Source organism: Lepeophtheirus salmonis, chromosome 5, assembly GCF_016086655.4.
Source record: "Lepeophtheirus salmonis chromosome 5, UVic_Lsal_1.4, whole genome shotgun sequence".
Classification (NCBI taxonomy): Eukaryota; Metazoa; Arthropoda; class Copepoda; order Siphonostomatoida; family Caligidae; genus Lepeophtheirus; species Lepeophtheirus salmonis.
In genome coordinates this window covers 33,404,671-33,427,028 of record NC_052135.2, presented here as the reverse complement: position 1 = coordinate 33,427,028, position 22,358 = coordinate 33,404,671, and the positions used below count along the sequence as shown (strand labels likewise).

The 22,358-nt window shown below is 29.2% G+C and overlaps 1 protein-coding gene across 2 annotated transcripts in view; it reads left to right on the top strand.

The window, feature by feature from the left end:
* LOC121117533 (nephrin) overlaps window positions 1-22,358 on the top strand; it is a 297,316-nt gene that overhangs the window by 127,032 nt on the left and 147,926 nt on the right. The window lies entirely within an intron of this gene.

The following is a 22,358-nucleotide window of genomic DNA, read 5'->3' as shown; positions in this document are numbered from 1 at the left end:
AGAGTTGAAATTTAACTATTGCAAACTTTAAATAATAAGGAACTAACTTCCTCAAGAGAAGCCACACAGTTCAAAACATTTAATACATTATAGGTGTAGGAGAAAAGGGAGCTCAGCTTTTCGAGATATTCGAACAATAAGTACTTTGAGAGATTGAAAAAGTAGATAGAAGGTGTATCAGGTTCTTTGTTTTTCTCTTATGGAGTATTCGGAGAGAAGAGGAGAAGGACTCGGATTCGATCCACGGACTGACAGATAAGGCTGGAGAATACATCATCATCTGCATAATGAGATATTCTATCTACTTTAATAATCCTCAACAGTACTAATTATTCAAATATCCCGAAAAAGTCGAGATCCCTCACCTCTTATTCAAATAATTTATTCTTCACATCGTGTCGTTTCACTTAGCAAAATTATTTCCTTATTATTTAAAAGTTGCAATATTTGAATGTCAAAATTGGACTTAAAAATAATAGATCTTAAGCCTTAGAGTCCATAAAAAATTATAACTCTTACATCTAATTTTATAATATATCAGATCCTAATGTTTTAAAAAATGTTATTACTTCGTTATGCATTCTTATAGTTGCAAGGATCAGATATTTTACATATTTATTTCATCTCTAACCTATCCATGAAAAATTCAATGAAAAATTCTTGTTATCCCATAGGGATTTTAGGAGTCAGGTATCTATTAATTAGATTTAATTCGAATATCACAATTAGCTTATTTAATATAGATGAGAAAGTCTTTTTTTTTTTTTTTTTGAGTCATTATATTAGGTTTCATTAATTTTTTTAAAGTAAATAAGAGGGTGGGTTGAAAAACTTGCAACTTCAGCGTGAAGATGGCAGCATTTAAATCTGGTGCCAGTTATTCGTAAAAGTTTTAACCATCCTGGACGCACAGTTATTATGTAAAAGTCGTTTAAGTTAGTTGATATGAGTGTTTTTTTTCTTTTTTTTAATCTGAATTTTTATTTTTCAACATAGTCTCATCATTAATCGATACATTTTCCTCGGTATTGCGCTCATCTCTGTAACCCGTCTCATATCTAACTTTTCTGGGACAAGTATAAAGTTATAAAGAGTTATCTTAAAAAATAAAATTCAGAATTTTCTTTCATAATGTAATTTATGATACTTTTCCCCTAAGATGAGGTCACTTTCTTTTATAATGCAATGGTCAACGTCAGTGAAAAACATAGAAAAGATTATATAAAAATCAAAGTAAGTTTAATAACTTACTGAGAATCTCTCATTTTTATATTTTTTTCATACGTACAAAAATAGAAAGACAAAATATAAATAACTATTTTGTAACATTGCATGTATAATATATTTATTTTTAAAGTGTAGCCTAAATCTACAAGCTACCATAAAATATAGAACATACATAGTAGTACACTTGTATGTATTATGTATTAGAACAAAATATTCTCTTTCATATCAACATAATTTAATTAAAACTTTGTTAAAATATTTATAATGAAAAATATATACATACATATAAATTTTTTATGCTACACATATTCAATATTACGATGAGCAGTTACTACAAACTTATAGTTTTTTTATTCTAAAATTTAAAGATTCGATCTGTATTAGAGCTGAAAATCTGCTTGAAAAAAGTATCCACGCTAGAACCAACAATATCAAATAAATAATTTTAAAAGGAGCAATATGGGTAATAATGACCAAAAATATTTTGTATTTTTTTTACTCATAAAATGTGCCACAAATGGTTTTAAATAAGTTAATTTATAAATCTATTCATTGCAGTTGAATTTACAATCAATGAGTTAGAAAAATCAATTGGTTAAAATTATCGTCAGTAAAATATGATCCTTTCTAATTTGTACTCCTATAAAAAAGGAAAGACTATAAGTAGAATAAAAAAGTACTTCATATATAATTCATTGATTCATCAGTTATGTTTTAGTAGCTGATAATGTTGATTGACTCTTATTATTATACCATAACTAAGGGTAAGACAGCATGTGCTTTAACATGTATTTTCCTTTACGACAGCTAGAAATTAACTATGTCAGAGACTGTGCAAAGCTGGGGCAGTGCTGAAAGTAATTTTTGGAATGTTATAAGTATTACTCTCATTTAACGGGCTTGTCTTTTAGTATTTACTGCAACATTAATTAATAGTTAATTAGCAGATTAACAACAGCCTAATAATTAGTAATCGACCAAATTGCTTATTAATGCATCTTTAATTATGACCACAAAATAAAATTTTCTTGATGAAATGGAAAAATCCCTATCATACACTTTATGTAAGGATATGAAATTAGAATGGACTTAGAACAGACATTTCAGAATGAATAAGTAAGGTTTTAGTAGCTAAATAGGTCAGAAGCAATATACCAACATACATTAAGATATCCCTTCCTTTTATAACTAAAATTATCTTTCCATATGCCTACTGGATACATTAAATGAATATATATATAATTAATATAAAAATCAAGAAAGAAAATAATATTATTGATATAAGATAACAATTGAAAATTGGCGTGTAGACATGCTATTACAGAAAATAATTAATCTTCATTTGTTTTTTCCTTTGACAAGCTTTGTATGTACTTTGTATATTCCGCCTTGCTTATTATTTATTTATCAGCAACAACAATTATGCCCAACATGTGTTGGTGACTTTTTCCTTCATACATACATTCATTTCTTAGAAGACATTCATCATATCAGTTAAATATTGTAATAGTTATATAGCTGTATAGCAATTTATTCGATTCAACGCTATAATACCTTATTTTTTTGGGTGCGTACTTGTCAAGTACAAGTTATTGTTTGAACTAATTGCAATTTCTACATATTATTTAAATACAACACCAGCCATTTTAATTTTTAAGTATGAATCTTACTCTCATATCATTAGTTAATATTACTAATTTATTGTATGAAAATTTCATCATTACATGATCCCATGATGACAACTGATACAAATAATTAAGTTCCTATGCGAAATTTGTCATATCACTTTTTTGGTAATAAAATTCTAGAGTTCATATGATACTAATATTTTACTACCGGTGCCGGTCCTTAAACATCGGTATTTCGGTACTTTTAATAACTTTTCTACTAAAAAATAATTTTGGCAACGGGAATTGATATGTACTTAAAGGATTGTCACAAAGGATGATTATTTTGAGTGTAGGCAGGTTTAAAAATTGATGACTTTTAATGGAATAAAATTTTTACTCATGATTCCTTATATAAAAAGACACTTTTTTCGAAGCTGTGGTGGGTGTTGTCAAAAAATTGATGGATTACGGTATCCGCATTTTTTTATGACGAAGTGAAGCTGTATATACCAGTTTCTATATAGTAGGAAGTAAAAGGTACAAGCGAGTATGTGCGCCGTGGTGTTGTCATTATGATATTTTGCATATAGTTGTTCACAATAGAGAGTAGAATTAAATCGGATTATTGTAATACTTCTTATAAACCATTGAAAGAAAGCGAAAAATACAAAATTACTTTTTAACCAACCTATTCATATTATTTGCATTATGTGAATATTTTGTTTTGTTAATTTTTTTCTTCCCACTTTTAAGTTATTTTTAAAATTTTAATATTATTATCAAAAATGCATTACATTTCAGACAAAAATAATTTTTTAATTTTATAAATACTAATAATAAGTTTAACGTTATAGTCTAAGTTTATCGCAACTGGTAGAAATAAATAAATGCATCAGTAATCTGGTACCATTATAATGCCTGTACAACCGAACAACACTATAAAGTACTATATTAAATTAATTAATAATGAAGTTCATTATTAATAACTTCACACCAGGAATTACTTTTTTTAACCGTCTCTAATCTTATCGTCTACGACAAGAAATTTAATTTATCTGCAAGTTTATTTTCCCGGAAGTGAAATTTGCTGTTGAGAAAGTTGGAGGGCATTTAAATGTTTAATATAAAAAGAAAAAAAAAATCGCTTAGTAGAGCTCACAAACAAAGCGTTTTTTTCAAATAATTATGCAATCTGAGATGTTAGTGAAAAACAATCTATATAAACAAGTGTATTGTGTTAATATGATCCTTCATAGATGAAATGTCTGAACAATGCATTAGGTTTTTTTTCTCTTTTTTGTATTCTTATACCAAAAGTTGTCAAAAGTAAATTGTATATTCTCTAGTATTAGTATGTTAAGTTCATTAACACCAATAGAAACATTAAAGCAAACAAATAAATGCAATTAAATACATGTATGTACATTGCAGTATCATTTGTATGTAATATTTGCATCAAAAAAAACACATAGACAAGGTTTTTGTTTAAACAATTATGCCCATAGTGGCCATAACAGAAAGTCAAATGACGTTATTATTCATTGAGGGGAAAAAATGTTAAAATAATCATGTAGGTTGTCTTTTGGGAATCCTTTGTACAATGGCTTGACATTGAGAGGAGAGATCAGTTGTAAATTTTATCCTTTAGGCTACAGATATATACTGATCTTTTTTTTAACGAGCTTTTCATAAGGAAAATTTTGAGTATTGTACTTTTATCAGATTTTTTTAAAATCTTCATTTGCACCTCTTCAGATAATTTTTTGTTGACCCCGGACAAAGTATTTAAAATTTTTGTAGAAAAAAAAATGGAATCTAATATTTATGTTTAGAAAAAAAAATGTGTTTCTTGTTATTAAAAAAAACTCCCTAACTAGGCCCAATCTATTTTTTGGCGCCGTATAAAATATTATTTGGATGAGGGGCTACAGATAATCAGGCCTTCTTGTAACTTGCTTCGGTTGAGAATTCAATATAAAGGATAAATAAAAAATAAAAGAACTGAAAAATCTCTTTACTCCTTGAAGTTAAGAGTTTGCAATTAGTTTGATGTACCAATTATTTGTCTGAGGTATCTTAAAAGACCAGTGTTTTAATAATAACCATAGTTACAAATTTTCTACCCCCGGTGTTAAAAAAATTATTCATGAAGGAAAAGATATAACTAAACCGGTAGATGTGTTAGACTACTTTCATTCATATTTCCAAAACATTGTTGGCACAAAAAGAGGCCACTTCCCGAAAAGAGATGTAATTTCCACTGTTCAAGGGAATTATATATTCTCCAAAGATATTTTATCTAACTTTATAGGAATGTATTATAATGATGATAAATCCTGTGGTCCAGATGGAGTCTCGGGTAAAGTCTTTTCGAATTTTAGCAATGAAGTCGTTCCGTATCTTTTAAAAATTGGACGTTCTATGGAAAAGTTTGGACGACTACCCAAATCACAAACAAAAGAAAGAATTGTGATTCCGAAAAAAGGAGATAGGACAAACTGTAGCCATTTGAGACCAATTACGGTTCTCAATGAATCATATAGGATTCTGTCTGGAGGATTGGCTAAACAGATGCAATCAATTCTCAACAAAAAAATTGGGATTGAACAAAAAGTATTTTTAAAGAATAGGAAAATTTCCAATGTTTCAGACAACATACAAGCTGCAATTGACACATTGGAAAAAAGGAAGAAGTTTGGAGCAATAATAGCAATAACCTTCTGCAAAGTTTCATCTCTATTTCCCATACACAAATTCTTAGATCTGTAAAAAAGTTACTTCCAAAACGTTTTTTAAACCAATACGCGCATTGCACTTCAACGATCTCATTGGATGGACTAGGCAGCCAATCATCTTAGAAAAGAGCTGGCGTCAGGGATGCCCATCGGCTCCACTTCTTTTCATAGCTGCAATCGAAGAACTCGTTTTAAGTGTTATAAAGAGCAAAGAGGTACAGAGGCTTTGGGATTTGCTTTATTATTATTGATTTGTATGCAAGATGATGTAGCTTTAACCGTAAAGGCAAATTCTGAGTCTCAGCTAGTTGCCAGAAAAAAAGTATTTCTTAATTATTTTTGGAAGTTTCAAGAAAAAACAGGATTGTCTGGGAATAAAAATAAGACTTCTATTTTACCTTTGGGCTCCTGGAAGCCTGAAGAGAATATTAAAGTCGGAACTTGTAAAGTTAGAAGAATGGTGGAAATTTTGGGTATACAAATGGAATAGCAGTGGTTTTCATGAAGATAACTGGAGCAAAATTCATACCACCGTCAACAAAAGAATTTCTTTTTGTCAAAGATTCAACCTTAAAAAAAGAGTTGACTTTTATAACAATTTGGTAATACCTTTAATTTTATATAAGGCTACATCAAGTCCGCAACTAGATGAAAAAGCTATTTTAGAAGAAGACAAATGGCTTAATTGTTTGTTTTATAAGAATTATATCGATGCCATAAAAAGACCTAAATCCCATATATGTGAAGAGTAGCCCAACTATCTTGTATTGTCCCGAAAATGTACTCCAAAACTTTTGTGGATATTTCAAGAAATCCAGCAGTAGAATGGAAAAGAAGTATAACGAACCGAGAATTGTACATTTGGCTTATGACGGGGACTAACATGGGCAACAAAGTTACACCCTTGATCTCTTCAGTTTGGGGGATCAGCTCAAAGAATAATTTAGATGCTCATCCCTGCATTTAGAAATGACTCAACCATTGATATAATTTGGCAAAATATAAACAAAAAGTTCTTTTTTGGAAATTTAAATGACACCTCAAGTTTAGAAGAACGTGCAATCACACGAGATATTTTAACTGTTCGTAATTTAAATTCGGAAGAATTGCTCAACGATGGTAGAAAAAGATTTCCACTTGTTAATTCTTCAAAACATTATTCAATGCCATGCCCGTGGCACGTTAAGATGGTCCCCCTAAATTTTGATGCAGCTGTGGATGGACTCTGGGAGCTGCAGAGTAAGCGTTTGGGCCTCCCTATGGGTTGGAAAAGAAAAATAGTATTTTCTCTGAGGGGAATAAATGATGATAAAAAGTTTACCGTGCAGTTACAAATCTTTTTGTATCAGATTGTATTGCATATACTAGGCCCAGCAAGGACTGTGGAAAACTATAATAACACACTTCATGCGTTTGTGGACTACCCTGTCATCTATATTCAAAAATATTTTGTATCTATAAATGGAAAAGGGCCTTACGAATGGGGAAGAAAAATATGCAAAAGGTCTTGTTCTTTTCGGAATTTCAAAGAAGAAGGGTGGAACTTCTGAGGTAACAAAATCTCTGGACTTTGTAATTCTTAATTGTAAATCCCTCATTGCCAGCTGGCTAACGAACTATCAGCCTATTCGGGAGGATGAGTTGGGAGGTATCATCTAGGCAGCTTCAGTCCCTCTCAGAATGAAAATTCCTAAATCAGGATATGAGTCATGGAATTTTGCAGGGGAAGAAATCTGGTACCTTCCATCAACTTCACGGAATCATCGGAGTATTTTAAAAAGGGTTTTAAGAAATTTTAATAAATATAAATCATAATTGTTAATCTGCATGTTTACTGTTGTTGTTTTTTAAAGATGGATATTTTGAATATTAGTTGAAATTCTACACCGGAGCATTAAGTATAAACTATAACATTATTTATGTACTTTTTACGCAATTGCTCCGGTTTATTTATATATGTATGTTCTACAGGGTGTCCACGATAAATTGGAACTACTTTAAACTTCATCCAGATCCTTAATGTGGATATTCGGGGTTATATCATACATATATAAAAGGTTGCGTGAGCAATATACTATAACTCCCACCACAATTGTTGTGACAACAAACAATAGTCATCATGGAACAAGCAAGGAGAGACTACATTCCCCAAATTGGCTTGCGCAGGACACAAGCCCTCTGCTATCTACAAGATTCTTAACTACCCCAAGACCACGGTGTACAGGGTCTTCAATGCCAGGGAGGTTGAGGGGAAGGTCTGCCGCAGGGCCCACAACCTGAGAAGTGACCAAATCCGCACTCCCCGCTTCCTTGAAGGCCTCCAGAAGTCCATCAAGGCTTCGCCGGGGACTTCCTTGTCCAGGTTGGCCAAGAACAGTGGAGTGAGTAAGCAGCTGGTCTCCAAGGCTGTGAATGAGGACATCGGGTACAGGTCATACCGAATGGCCAAATAACACATCCTTACGGCATCCATCAAGGCCACCAGGCTCACCAATGACCTGAAGAGCCATGGATGAAGAATCATCTTCTTCTCAGACGATAAGAACTGGACTGTCGACAGAAGCTACAACGTCCAGAATGACAAGGAGAGAGAAGAGGTCCCTGTGGTCTTCCCCACAAAGTTCCCGGCCTCCGTGATGACCCTGGGTGTTACCTGCAGCACCGGTGAGGTGATGCCTCCTTTCTTCTTCAATCCCGAGGAAAGGGTTAACGCAATAAGGTACTGCAAAGTCATGGAGGAGTTCGTCATCCCCTGGATGAAGGATACGGCCACTGGGAGGGAGTTCATATTCCAACAAGACTCAGCGCCGGCATACATCGCCATGAGTACCACTAACCTCTTCAACTCCCACGACATCACTTTCTGGGATCGCAACAATTGACCCTCCAACTCACCCGACCTCAATCCGTGTGATTACTACTTGTAGGGGAAGTTGGAGAGGGAGGTGTGCAAGGTCAGCCACAAGAGCATCGCGGCCCTGAAGGGCTCTATTACGAGAGAGTGGAATGCTGTCGATTCCACGCTGCTGAGGGAGGACATGTTGAATAAATTTATTGTTTAATATCATGTCTAACTTTTTCATATTCATACACCCTGTATATAATATACAAACTAAATAAACCATGTTGAAAAAAAAAAATAACCATAGTTATTATTAATTCAATATTTTTCCATTTAAATCAAGGTGATTCTACGTCTGGTAAGGTCATATGCAAAAAGAATTAATGTATGGAATTAGCAAAATTACATATTACTAAATAATTCCATATGTAAAATGAATTGCACTCCGTATCCTATTTGTTTTATATTTCATTACAACATTATATCAGCATATTGCATATTGAAGCCCTTTCCCTGTCGCATTTTTATGTTTCAAAATAAATTACAAAAACAAAGATTAAGTTTCATAAATAAACATTTACATATTACTTATGTGGTTACCACTGGTAAAGGTATATATAATGTTCTACTTTCTTTTTAAGGCATATTACACATAAATATGTTGAACGTATATTGATAACGTAAAATGTAGAGATATTTCTAAGAAATTCCTCATATTTTAAAATTCCTCCATTATGGGGTCTAGAATACTAATAGTATGTATTGCCAACAATTCACATGTTTAATTATACATGAAATTACAATTTATTGAGAAAATATCACCTAAAATACTAAATTCCCTGTCAACACAAAATCAACATAGTATTTTTTCTCAAATCGGAGTTTAGATTACATTTGTACTCTTTGATTAATGATTTTATTCAATTTTATCCAAAAATCATTCAGATTAAATCATTTGGAGGTGCTTATAATTGCACTTACAGTAGTAAATTTTTATCGTCGCAATAAAATAATTAGAAATTGATGGATTTTATTTAAAAGTCCATTTAAGGCAAATTAAATATCATCAAATGAAGATTATAGCTAACATTCTTGAGTATATTAACTTATCCTGGAAATTAGAATACAAAAATTATATTCGACCAAAATATGTCAATAAAATAATGGGGAATATGTAAATATAATGTCAAATAATAACTTGAGTTTTTCTGCATTTTTGTTCAAGATTGTTATTGTGTTTATTAACCCAAACTACTATATTGCATATCTAAGTAATTCATACAATTAGTAAAAAATATTTTTTTAATGTTAATTTTAATTTGTCCAGTTTTAGTCTAATTTCACTAAAATTAGATACAAGAACTTACATAGAAGGTGGAGCAAAAATATGACAAACAAGAATTAAATGGGATACTTCAGTATCTGGGATAGATAAAAATTCCAGGGAATTAAAGGAGGGCGTATACCAGGTGCATAGTTCATTTCTGGACACTTATAAAAGATAGGATTACGAAAAAAAAAAAAAAAGGAATTTGATGATTCCTTCCACTACCTGACAAACTGTGCGTATTGACACCCCCTCCCCCCCCCCTCTCAAAAAAGAATTAAAACAATTAATCGAAAAATTGCCTCACAAAAAGATAAAAAAAATCAAGATTGCTGCTGTATCTCGTGCAGAACACACACTACCAGAGATCTGAACCTTGACTAAGGCAAGCAGACAGACTACTTATAACGTCAGTAAGGGCATTAATGATTAATGGTTTGAAATTATTAAAAATAGTTTCAACAAGATGGTGACCGGCACATACAGCAAAAATTACGCAGTTCTTTTTGGAGACAAAAATTCCATTATACTAGACGAATAGAATATGACTACCATACTATGTGCCAACCTGCTCGACTTTTTCTTTTGACTGTATGTCCAGGCCAGGACCCTCCGGACAAGGGCGCCGAATATAAAAGCTCTCAACGCTTCCATTTATGAGTATTAGAACTTCATAATCCCCGATTACATTATTACTACTTGGCAGAGCTTCTAGCGGCGTATTGATGCCGTTATTTGAATACTTGTTGGATATATATTCGTACCCGACTGGAAATTTCTTTACGTCATCCTAATGAAGAATTCTTCACATTTTGCGAAACATTGACTATTTAACTGAATAAATTTTTTTTATATCTTACTTATTAGATCATATAAAACTTTGTGTTTTTAAGAGAAAACAAGAAATATTAGTATGACGTAAGGGTCTTTTTTTTATGTATGTAAATGTTTTTTACTGTGTAGTGGGTAAAGAAATAGAAAAAACGAAGTAGAATTACTTCCAAACTATTAGGTTCATATATGAAAAATGTTGTTGTTTTTTTATTTAAAAAAAACAACAACTGTGAAGTAGAGTGGAAAATGTACTATAAATATTACATATTTTTATGTATATATGTACATAAATAATAACACTCTTTATTTTGTATCTTTTTAAATTGCAAGGTTTCCTATGGAATTGATTAACTATTAATATTCTGTACTTTAGAGCATACATTCTTAAATATAAAAGAGTTATGACTATGTAAGGTTCCTTATACAAAGTGAATAAGTCGAAACAAACACCATGTTGGAGGCATAGTATTTGTTTAAATAAAATAGCCTAATCTAAGTAATTACATTCTAAGGAAAATTCATTAATGACTTTGAAAATTAATGTTTGTACTTCATAAAATTTTATTCTAATTCTTTATACATAATTATTAGTTATTATGTTGGATATTAATAATTTAGATTGTAGTAGGACCCTTCATCAGTCACAAGCGAAGGTTCAAACGATTTGTTATTAACAATGCCATGGAATAACATGCAGATTCAAACGTCATTTTGGGCATCCATTTACTGACAAACGTTAAAATGGCTAAAGAAGAGACACGGGACGCTCTGTATTTTCACAAATAAGTCCTGGGAGAGAATTTGTTATTTTTGCTAAAAGAATGGAAGGCCTCTTTTCATTTATTCTACTATTGAAGAAAAAATTACCCAAATCCTTAGGATGGCCGAGGAAGAAATATGGAAAAACTTTTATATAAGATTGAGTTCCTCGGATTGGTTCATTGTAACGTCCTCACCGTATAAGGATAGGTGGAAAATTGAGTGGCTTATCTCCAAAGTGCAAGGTATAATTTACGCTATGAAGGACAAGAACACGGAACTCCCTTCTTGGCTTTGTGATTACGTCTTAGAAGGGTTAGTAATCCTCGGCTTCCTCTCCGTCGAAGGGAAATACTATTAATTAATTCTATATACAATATTAATATAGAGTGTTTACTAACGTTGACTTGTCAGAACTCGCTCAAGAACATCTGATTGTTTATCTACCAGTGTTCCTTTTTTATTTTCCTCCTTCATTATATTAATTAAACATGTAAAATATCAAATTTTTATATTTACATTATATTTGTGTTTTACATTTTTATAACTATTATTTGGACATAGCATGTTTTCTGTTTTGCTACAATTTTTTTATGATATTTGACTGACGTATGTGAAAAAAAACAAAAATTAAATTTTGGTTTAATAAAATCTAAATGATTTTGCCATTGTTTCTGAAGATACTTTTCTGTTCCTTTTAGAAATCGTAACCAAAACTATATCTATGGCATTCTAAGATGCTTGGTAAAATCTTATAAAATTAAGTTATTTCTTCTAAAAAAACGGTTGACTTCCATAAATGCACTATCATATATAGAAATCCATTGCGTAAAAATAATCACTTAATTTAATATACAACATTTCAAATATTACTTTTATAATGATTTAATATCTATGATCTTGGTTTTTAAGAAAACAATAGGCTGTTAAAGAATACAACTGTTGTACTGCGTACAATATGAATATATTTTCGCATGAATATTCATAAACATCAACCTACACATCATATCTTTCATAAACCCTTTGGCTTAATCAAAAAATAGTAATAATTCTTTAATCCCGTAGGAAAATTAGGCAAAAATTGCCTATTTTTGAGAAAAAATAATTTCTTAAAAAATAGATAACTTTTTTCAACTGTATAATATATTTAAATATACATGATTAATTCGACCTCCGAGATTTAAGAAGGTCTATGTAATAAGTATCTCCTAAGAAAATTATGAACTGTGCATTGACCCATCATAGATGTATAATTGCCCTTTAATCCATGAAAAAATTGAAAAATATCACAATTTTATATATTTGTATATTAATGCATCTTTTGATATTCGTGTTTTATTCGCCAAAAAAAAAAGTCAAAACAATTGTGTAACTACTACTATCACAAATAAAAAAACATATAATAAGGTAAATATAATTAATTATTTATGTCATTTATAGAGAGGTAATATCTTTAAAAAACACATTATAACATAAAATGTAGATTATTGATGCTAAAATTTGTATATATATTATAGTTCACTGAATACTAAATGCAATCGAAGGTTAAAATATTAAAAAAAATTATACCTTAAATATAAAAATAACCAAAACGTTTTTCTACTTTAAAACAAAACAAAAATTGAAATTCCTAAAATAGAATATTTAGTAATAGTAAAACTTATAGATGTTGAATAGAAGTTATAACTAATCAAAACAGTTATTAAAAGTTCCAATCACAAAAGGATATTAAGTGGTTTATGTTAATTAAGAATTTATAGTACTTGTGATGAAAATAATGTATGAATTAAGCATACCTATGATATTAAAAATTTATTCGAAATTTGGAAGAGATGAGGTGACCATCAATTATCTTCCTTGTGAATTTGAAGCAGCCAGACCCCCATGCACCGCTTGGTGAAGCAAGACTTAAACCTTAATACCTACAATAAATACTTACGAGAAAAGCGTAACTTTTGGCCTCCCACAGCAACGACTCCCCTCCCCCTTGGACTTTGGTATTTTTGGGTATCCAAAAAGGAAGCATTCTGGTATTCAATAGAAAAAAGAAACCGAAAAAAGGCCGACATCATCTGCTTGAGCCATTCTAGTGCTGAGCTATGTAAAGAACTGCACCATACTGGAACTGGTCGTCAAGGCAGAAGGTGGATAAATTGATTAAAAATGTTAATAAGGTATCGCTTGATTTTAATTATGCATTAAATTATCCATATCTTATGATATTTTTTGAAGTAGATCAATTTTTGTAATTTTCAAAATGTGTTGAATTTTAGAGGAGAAGCCTCTATGGAAACGAAAAAAATTGATCCATAGAGTGAGACCGAAAAAAATTGTTCAATACAGTAATACCAAAATTTATCAGTACACGGTTTGATACTTTAGTCTGTACCAAAAAATTGGTCTGAAAAATAATCACTTAGGACCAAACCCCAAAACGTTTGCAGCAGGACTGGGTCTCAACACTATTGGTTACACGTCACTATAATCATCAGTGAACAAATATATTACTTTTTTACTATAATATTTTTTAATCCATTTTCCAAAATAGTAGTTGTAGAAAAGACTATTTAATTTTGTTGACTGTAAAGAATATATTAGTTCTAAATTAATAAATTATTATAACACATGACATTCTATTCATAGAATAAGACTTCTCTCATTTCACTTTCAAGTCTTTTTTTCATATTCATAAATAATAAAGACGTATAATTTTTTTTACTTTAAACCTCGTTGATTAATTCCAGAGCTACTAAGAAAACATTGTTAGCAAAAATCCACGAGAACTATGTAATAAATTCAGAAGTTTCATCCAAGATGGAACGAAAAAATTGATATACACAAGTTATTACTTGGGATAAATAAACACTCCAGGATGTAACGGAGATTTAAATAAGACATAATGAGACATACAAAGATATATAATATGATTATACAAGTTACAACTTGTACACAATATATCCAAATATTAAAATATTAAGTTACATCAATTGTATAAGTAAATCCACAAATTACACTAAAAAAACTCTTCCGCAGAAAAGAATACCTATATGCTAAGAAATATTTTGACGGTAAATGATTCAGTGACAATAACAATTTTTTAGGAGTCAATCGTGTAAAATACTCTTATTATTATTATTGACTTTTTATTCTGCTGAATTGTGAAAAAAATATAGAGTATTTTTTTATTATTTATTCACATAGTTTATATATATATATATAATTTTTCTTGATTTTTATATATGAATATTTAAATAAAAATATTATGTAAATTTATAGTCGATAAAGAAAGGGATGTTTTAATCAAAGAAAAACTCGAAAAAGAAGGATTTTTTCATACTGATAGAAATAAACTTTATCTAATGCTACAAGTTCATTAGAAATTATGTCTCAATGAATGAATACAGGGGGGGGGGGAATTATCGTCTATTTTCTTTTCTTTGTGAATAAAAGACAAGGGGAGATTTGTTTTCCCTATACGACGAAATGGTCCACAGAGTTTCGCATAATAAATCATGTTTTATGCTCCATATGAGAATGATGAATAAGAAATATTGTTGTCTACATCTTATAATGACTTTATTAAAGTCTAATCGATAACTGATGACGAAGGGCAGTCGATAGTGCAACTTTGTCATAGCCTAAAATAAAGTAGTAATACAAATATATAAGGTCCGTAGATTAAAAATGGACACCTATAAAACATAATAATAAGAAAAACAGCTAAGATTTTTTTCCTTAACTATTTAATAACACAATGTTGCTAAAATGGCCTCACAGAAACACAAAAGAATCGAGAATCAAGATCTTTAACTTGACCTAGGCTAGGAGGCAGAGTATTTACAATGTCAAAAAAGCCATTCATTATGGTATGAAAATGGAGATGAGCTCCTACAAGATAGTACACCAGGACCTAAAGCAAAGGTTACACACTACAGAAGGGCATTTTTTTTTTGTCCGTTTTAAAAAAAATTCCGATAATGGTTAGTACAGGAAAGTGTGATAGGAGATAAAAATTACTTATGCAAAATTATATTGTCTTAAGAGGTAATCTCTAGGTTGGATATCTAGATTCAATTATGAATAATGGATGAAAGTTAGGAAAATTTGATGATCTGTGTAAAGCGCCCATCATTTTTTTACATTTAATAAAAATAAATTCTGATGTGATTTTCTCTTTTTTCTTCATAGGGTAGCTTTACAAAAAAAAATACATAATTGATATTTTTTATATCATAATTAAAAAAATGCAAAATGATGATTAAGGCTGTATTTTAGTCTTAGTTGATGAAATAAGAAACTTTTGTATTCTTTCACAATTTTAAATAGATGTGCTTCCTAAAGATGACATCGTGTGAAAATGAAATTTTGTATTGGGTATTTTCTTACAATTTTTCCAAACAAGCCGTTAGCAAATTTCGAAAAATGTGAAAAATAAACCACCCTATTACATATTCCTTTTAGGAGAACAACATCCATAATTGGCAAAAAAATGTAGCCATCATTGTAGCCCCAATTACATTCCAACTGCGAAACAAAGCGATTATCAAATTCGATAGAGACTACATTGAAGATTAGAAATAACAACACATGTTCCAACGTCTCTATAAAGTTAAGTTAATGTAGCTCCTCTTGTTTTCGAAATTAAACTTGTTAGAATTCCATAATCAAAATATCTTGTTTCGAATTATGCATCCGGTATCTACATACATATTTAATTTAATTAATTCTAAGTTTAAATTATTAATGTAATCAATTAGATTTTGTTGTTGTTTAAACAATATGGAATATGAAATCCATGAATTAATATTAACCAATGTCATGGATTGAAAATTCAAATTAATGTTGTAATGTACGTCATAAATAAGGAATATCTTGTTTCCAAGTATATAAATTACATAAAAAGTAAAATAATAACTTGGAATGAAGTTATGATTAAAAATTGTTGTCGTGTTGATTCCTAGTCTGGATGTCCTGGTGCATGTTGTAAAAATCAATCATTAAATGATACACTTGTATGGTTCAATATATGTATGTAAATTTATGTTCAGGATATAAAAATAAATGTAGGCACTAAAAACCTATCAAATTGTGGCTGTAGTAAAATCCCATCATTCAAAACATTATATTACTTCTTTAGGCGTGATTTATTAACGATGCTCAATACTCATTATCGAACACTAATCTAAAAAACTCTAAACCTTTTTCAACATGTATTTAAGGTTTAATTTAATTAAGTATTTACATATAGCTATATTGTTTAATGCTAGGAAATAAATTTATGTGTAATTTCTTGTAGACATAGAAGCCTGAAAAATAATGATAAAATGGGATCATGGGAAAGAAATACGAGAATAATTGTTAGTCAATCTTTTTAGGATGCATCGACTTCAGATAATGAAACATTATCTCATTTCGTTATTAATTTTATATTTGTTTAAACACAATTGCATCTCACGTCATTGACAAATATGTAAACAATAAAATGTTATTTAAAAGGATAAGTAAAGTTTTATAAGCATTTGCAATAACTAAAAAAAAATTAGAATATTAATAATCATTCACGGTAAAACTTTATTAACTTTATATCTTCTCCATCTATATGTACAGATCTAAGTCTGGAATCCCTCTAGAAACACTTTGTCCCTGGAAAATACACAAGTTTAGTTTGTGTCCAGTTTTCCTTCATTGAGAGATAATAACAACCATCAATGCAAAATCAAAATACTTGACCTCATCATTCTGTATTATAGATGTGTCATTAAAGATATTATTATGCTCCATCGAATTTTAATTGAGATCAGCTAGTCTCTTTAATTATGTAATTACCTCTATGCGATCGCCTGGGAAGTAAGGCATACTTCAAGCGATTTGTAGATCATTCTTTTATTGTGTGACATATTTATATGTAAATTATTTACATTTAGAGATTTTTTTTAAGTTTATTTTGTATTTCTACTCTATTTTCAAAATTGTAATAATCTTACCATACATGTATTTTACTAGCAATGATAAATTTTATTTAAAAAATATGATAGACAATATATTTTTGCTAGCGATCGAAAAATTTCAAAAAAACAAGGGAGGTATTCTAAATTTGTCATTCAGAGTTTGTTTCTCTAATGACTGCTTGTCCCTTGAAGCATTTATTCATAGAATTGATAATGAACATCTAAAAATTGTATTAACTTTTAAGATCTGGGCAAGACTGGATTACAATGGATGAAATTCACTTTGTATACACATAAGTAATGAATATAATTACAAAATGTAAATAATAACGTAAAAACAATCAATTTACTAATGATATGTTTATGAAGTTTCATAAGTGTTTATAAAATCAAGGGATAAAATATTTTTGTCTGAAGGAACTTTTATCAAATAAACACTACTTGTTAATCACCCATAGAATAATTGTAAACACATAATACATAATAAACTAATTTTTATCATTAATTTATTCTATTAGTGTAACTTAAGGCTCATTGTATTTTTTTTTTTGACTTTGTACAACTATTCCAACAAAGATTTTTTAATAAAAAAAAAGAGTTGCAAAAAAATAGCGTAACTTTAAAAAAAGGGTCTATAGAAATAGAAAAATTTACAAAAAAAGACATGTTACAAAATAAAAAGTTGCATTTAATAGAGTAAAATGTTTTATAAGTAAATATGTACGTTGATCAAAAGAGCATTTACCCCCTTGGCTCTATGTGCTTATAAAGAATAATATATCATTAAAGTTCAATACGTGACAACATATTATGTATCTATAGAATGTTCGACGAATTTATTAACAAATATATATCTACATGAACACTGCATAAGTACTTGAAACATTCTCAAAAAGAGAAAGTGAGCAGCAACAACAAATGCATAGATGTACAGTTTATTTATGAAAACATCATGCAAAAAAATGGTTCTATTTCTGAATAGTGTATATGAAAAGAAATATTTGAAAAAAATGACTTTTCTAAGGTATTTATGTACCTTTTATGGAAGATCTATAAATTATTTTAATATCATGAGTGATTCTAAATCTTCGAAAATGCCCAAAAAGGGAATTATCATGACGAAATCTAAATGTTTCTGCGTTTAAGAATTATTTGTTTGTGAAAATTTTGCTTATTATTAGACTTTTCAAAATACATTTTCGTTAAGAATCCACAGCTTGTAGAACTTTCAAAGTTTTTAATAAAATAGATTATTTTTTATAATATCTAAATATTGATTTCTGTGTGGTTTTTTTCTTGACAATCATCGGAAAATTCACCAAACCAACAATTACGAAATATCAATCGACTATCACAAAACCCTTAAGAATTTGTGTTGAATCATCAAAAATAAATGAAATGTTAAAGTTTTTTTATAGACTTTACATCTACAAATTTCTTAGATAATAAATATTGTTAAAAATGATTTTTTTAATATTTCAGTTAATATATAGAAAGAATTCGTTAAATTAAAAAAAGTATAACTGATAAAAAAGAAGTCCTTAACATGGATGTAAAAAAACTGCGGCCCGCAAAAAATACTTTTGCGCAATCTACCAAATATTTTTTGTGAAGCTTCTACGGGTATAACTAAATAGTTTTCTTAAATACTAATAATTTTAAATATAAATTATAAAACACATAAGAATCTTTATTTTCTTCCAAAATGAGAAAAAAAATTTGTTTAATTGTAATAATTAGATTGGAACCAATCAAAATTCAAAACACTTATACGGAGCAAAATTTTAACAGCTGATTAAAGCATAATAGCAATTTTTGATGTTTCGAGTCGATCAATGTTTAAAAAAAACAATAAGTTTTGGTCGTTGTTGGTAAAAATGTGCTGGCTTCTTTATTAAAAAGTAGCTTGTAAAACATGAAACCTTTTTATGTTGAAAATTCCATACAATATGAAACACATATATATTAGTATTGGATCGGTTTAAATAAACTAAAAAGACTGTAATACTATCAGTCAATCCCAGTCTTTTATGGTAACTACAACAACTGAAATGGCACAGTCACTAACTATGTCCAATGTTACACTGACTATGCTTTTTGCAATTCAACATAACTTATTTTAAGAGACAAGATACTTAGAGTTTAAAGTAGGAAGTGTGTGACTTGAACTTATTATTATAGGTTTTACCTAATACTATTTATTTTTATATTATTCAATCCTAGATACAAAGGAAGAATAGCTATATAGATAGCTAGGACAGAAGAACTGAAAGGGCCGATGTATTGGTTCTTAGGATTGTTGAAGGTGAAAAAAGATCGGACTGACAAAATAAACTGAATAGTTTGGGGGGAGACTGATGAGCTGGGGCACTCAGTCCAAGGACTCATCCAACACTATTAATTAATTAATAAAGTTTATGGAAATCAAGAAAGATCTCCCAGTCATTTTTGGACCAAACATGCTTAAAGGGAAGAAATGTTTATTTAGCTTATTAGAATAAGTAAACATAAGCTTCTAATCAAATCATAAGCACAAATAACTTTTTAATACTTACCTATTTTCCTTTAATGAAGTAGTTATAAATAAACAATAACTTGTGAAGTACACAATGGCCACGGTATATTTACAGTCAGATACAAACGGTTTCATTCAAATAAATGTATAATAAAAAAGTAAAATAATTCTAGGATATAACAGAAAGAGTATGAGTTTTTCTGGATATAAATAAATATAAAATATATTTGAATCATCAAATGCAAAAAAAAACAAAAAAATAAAACCATTCATTTGAATTGAAAATGTACAACTTTTGTATTAATTTAAATTTCACACTGCTTTCACAGCTATAACTTGTGGATATTTTTTGAACAAAAATGTCATCAGACGTATAAAAACAAATTTGATTAGAAAATCTGTGACATTTCTATTTTGCAAATTGTTATGATAGCAATCAATCATTGGGGGATATTTTTTGAACAATAACGTCATCAGGGGTACTTGCTATAATATAGAGCTAGCAATGTATCATTCAATGATATTTATTTAAAAATTGTACATCCGATATTGTAAGACAAGTTCTGTCAGTTAAATGATTAAAATTAACTCTACATTGATATATAGTTTTAAAAGTGATAAATTAACATAGTATCATCTATACTTTATAATCTCCTGCCTGGTTATTGTATATCTATTGACTAATATATGTGTTATAAATTGTTTAACATATATTATTTCTGGAACTTTGTTTTAGATAAAAGTACCTTTATAAGAGTACCAACATAATGGTAATTAACTGCTAGTCTGTTAAAAGTGCAAGTTTACTATATACAAAGTTATAATAAAGTAAAATTATTATTTCTATATGAGAAAAAAAATATTAAACTCACACTAATATTTATAGTATTTAATTTCTGAGGCGTGAACTTCCTTTTCTACTTTATACACCGTATCATTAATATATACAAAACCGGATTGAATATTTGCATGTGATCATAAAAGACGGAGAGTAACTCTGAGGATTTGCTGTGGAGTTATAATAGCAAATCCTGATTGGGCTCAGAGTTAAATTGAGGATCAAAATCTGTGTAATTCTTGACTATGTCTTTGTTATATCCTTCTTCCCCTTGTCATAGCTACTTGTAGGTGATCTAATAAAACGTCATAACAACTAAAGTACTTGCCTTAAAACCTTTTTTTTGAATTGTTTGGGTTACCATGTTGATATTGTTTTTGTTTTTTTTCACATGCCCTAAATGCTTCTGGTAAATTATTTCCCAGAATCATCACTTGCAAAAAATAAAGAACATTAGTATTCATTTTTAAATCATTATGGTCAATAACATTGCCACTTATTTGCTGAATTCACAAAAACCGTTTATGTACATATACATATATATAACATATATAGCCAATGTGTATAATGTGATAGAAAATAATAATAAAAATTATTTTTTTTAAAATGATGACAGTCCAAACGTCTGCATTAAAAATCCTTTTTAATTTATACATATTTATGGAATATTTATTTTCATATTATGCAAGAATATAAATGCATGTAAAAAATCAAAAATAATTTGATAAAAAAAGGCATTAGGCCACTTAGCGATTCAGTGTATGGCTTTAATAATATCATATTTTTTTAAATGGTTTTGTCATTCATTTGCATGGATTATTATAGAATAATATGTTTATTAATACATTAATGAACAATTAATTATTAATAACTGACATGAGATGAAGTAACACAAAAGATATTTTTAACAAAAAGTAAGCAAAAAGAGAAATTTTTAATTTTTTTTTGACAGCAAATATACATAGAATCCAATATAATTTTTTTAACTCTCCGTTAGTGAACTAAGATAGTATATACCCCGATATTTACAAAAGGGTTTCTTATTCCTTTGAATCTACATTGTATCCCCAATACTTTTCAGTATACTCCTGAAACATTAAATCAGATTATATACAATTGTTTATTTATCTTGAAAATGCCCTATCGAAGATTTATTCATGTATTTTGTAATTTTTGATCGTGATTAAGTTCATTTCATCAATTGTTTTGGTTAAACGTCGTCGTTCCTTTGTTTTTTCCTTTTGATTTCTTGGAATATTTTGTTTATTTTTTTATTGTCATGAATAGGTTTTGTATCAACTCTCAACATTGACTATAAAAATAGAAAGAAAGCCACATTTGCTATTTTTCTTCCTGTCAACTGTTAATTTTTGTTTAAATGAATGTTTATTAATTATTATTTACATCGAATTGATAATTTTATCAAAATAGGTATCAATGACAAAGTATGAAATGATAATGAATTCTGAAACAAAGGCCAACGATGGATATAGATAAATATAGGAAAATCAAATCCTATGTATTACCTTTTTTATATTCATATTACGTAGAGTCAACTGCTTTAAATTATACACAAATTTACTTATGAAAATTAATGAAAACAGTTGACAAAAAGTACAGTACGCCTTTGTTTATTTCAAAAGGAGAGCCGTGTGTGAGGACTAAAGCGTACAACGGTGGCTACAAAAATGTAATATTGTATGTATTACTTTACATATTACAC